Source organism: Anopheles arabiensis (assembly GCF_016920715.1).
Source record: "Anopheles arabiensis isolate DONGOLA chromosome X unlocalized genomic scaffold, AaraD3 X_pericentromeric_contig0019, whole genome shotgun sequence".
NCBI classification, from domain to species: domain Eukaryota; kingdom Metazoa; phylum Arthropoda; class Insecta; order Diptera; family Culicidae; genus Anopheles; species Anopheles arabiensis.
In genome coordinates this window covers 130001-132500 of record NW_024412097.1, presented here as the reverse complement: position 1 = coordinate 132500, position 2500 = coordinate 130001, and the positions used below count along the sequence as shown (strand labels likewise).

The window sequence follows — 2500 nt, the reverse complement described above, 5'->3', positions numbered from 1 at the left end:
CCAACCTCTGCCTTTTCCACTCATCGGGGAACTTCGCGTTCTCTAAACAGCCTTGGTAAACCCTGCAAAATGCATCGGTTGCAGTCAACATACCAACTTTCAGCGCCTCATTCGGGATACCATCTGGTCCCGGCGCCTTCTTGTTGGGTAGTCTCCTGGCAACCGCAAGAATCTCATCATTAGTTACCCTTTCAAACTCTCGTGGCTGATCGATACGATATTCAGGCCACACCGTGTTTGGGTGAGTAGGAAAAAGCTCGCTCACCACTTCCCTAAACTCGTCCAATGTCATGGTTCGGGGTCCAATCGAACCCTCGGCCACTTTCTTGAACGTATGATATACTATACCAAATGATGCGTTGTTCGCTGTTCCCAGGAACTCTTTCCACTTCCTCTGTCGGGTATGCTTGATCAATCGCTTGAGGGCATTCCGTGCCACCTTGAACTCGTCCCTAAAAGTAGAATAGAGATCAGTATTAAAAGCTCTTTGCGCTAATCGATCGCGGTGTTTGCACTCTTTGCGAAGTGCCTCAATCTCTAACGTCCACCAAAATGCACTCTTGTTAGGAGTGTACCTCTTACGTTTAGTCATCGTCGCATTGCACGCCGTGACAAGTATACGCATTAAGTCTTCGCTTGTTGTGACCTCGGTCTCAAAAGCGGCTTGCATCATAACTTCAAATATATCTTTGCTAAAATACTTGATGCTCCATCCCGTTATGGGTCGGGACAGATTACGCACGCTTTGCGTCTCAAGATCTATTCGTATTGCACGATGATCAGAGTTCATATAGCTAGATAACACCTCCCACTTAAATGATCTTGCTACGGTTCGGCTCGCAAAAGTAAGATCAACTACTGACGTGCGCCCTGGTCCAACATAAGTTGGGGTGCTGCCGTCGTTCAATAAAATTGCGTCAATCTGCGCAAAGGTTGATAAAACCAACTCACCTCTTCGTTTCTGGGTTTCTCCACGCTCGCCAAGTTGGTTGTTCCAACTTGATGACCAAGCGTTGAAGTCCCCCGATAACGAATTTGTGGATACCGGTTACGGCCATTACCGTGTTATCCAACATGTTCTGGAACTCTTCCATACTAAATCTAGGTGGCGCGTAAACGCTAACCACTCGCATATCACCTATGTCAACTATCATTAAACTTCAAAGCCTTACTGACTACCTTAACTGGTAAGTCCGCGTTAACCACTACCGCTGCTGTGTTATCGTCATTGCGTAACACTTTGACGTTGGTTGTTGCCAGATACGGATCTGCAATCAACACTATATCCGCAGATTCTTCCTAATCGTTTGCCACATTAACTGAAATGCAGCATAACTATGATTCTGGTTATGTTGTAGCAACCTAACCATTATTATCTAATCGTTCGCCTTCGGGGACACATATAACTGCCCGTTGCGTGAAGGTTCTGTGACCTCGTACCGCAATCCAAACACTTGACAGAGTTGGTACAAGCTTGCTTCTTGTGTCCACTCAAACCGCATTTCCAGCACAGATTACTTCTGTCTGGTTCCCTACAATGGTAGCTCGTATGGCCTACCTTCCAACACTTATAGCATTTCTGCTCTTCCATAACCTCGCGGATATGGCATATCGACCAACCAACTTTCAGCTTTCCCAAATTCAAGAAGCTTTGAAAGTCTGGCAGCGATACGTTGATCCGTGCCCACTGCGTACCGGCCGCGCGGCCTTTCTTCATTTTGATACGATCTGTTTCTATCTCGATGTTGAGCTGTGCTTTGACAGACTCCGCAACCTCCTCTGGGGTGGTAATTTCATCGAGATGCATGATCTCAATCATTTTAGAAGGAGCTAGCGTTCTCACTGACGCCTTGCCCTTCACCGCTTCCTTAACCTTTGGGGCAATTGCACTAGCAGAACTACCCTGCTTAAGTTCTAGCAACATGCCTCCATTCTGGGCCCGTCGGACCTTAGAGATTGTCTCTCCAACCGATTTAAGAGCATCGGACTGCTTCATTTCCTTGAGCAATTTCGCCAGCTCCTCGGAAGTGCAGTCCGATATCAGCAGAGCCTCAGGCCGCTTCCTGGGCTTATTCTGCTTCTTCTTGCTCTTCTTCTTCTTCCTCTTATTAATTCTACCCTCATTAATATTCGGTCCGTTTCTCGGACTTGGAATATTTTCCACCGCTTCCCTAACAGAGGTCAACCTCGATGGTTGTTGTTGTTGTTGTTGCAATCTTTGCAACCCACTTGGACCAGGCTGTTGGTCATCAGCCACTGGTCTTCTGCCTTTCGCGTTTGCGGCCCGAATCCATCGTTACCGTCAAACGACGTTTGCGTTTGACGGTCGAGGACCTGCTGCATGCGATTTACGGCTCTGTACCTTCGAAATTCGGACATTACCTCATCGAGGAAGTCCATCATTACCGTAACTAGCGTAAAATGGGAAGACTCATCATCGAGTTTGCTTATCCCAAAACGCATCGCCTCCATTCGATCTTGAAGATCCATGAACGCTTGG

The 2500-nt window shown here is 47.2% G+C and overlaps 1 pseudogene; it reads right to left on the bottom strand.

The window, feature by feature from the left end:
- Window positions 1-2500, bottom strand: part of LOC120907776 — a 9134-nt pseudogene that overhangs the window by 3391 nt on the left and 3243 nt on the right.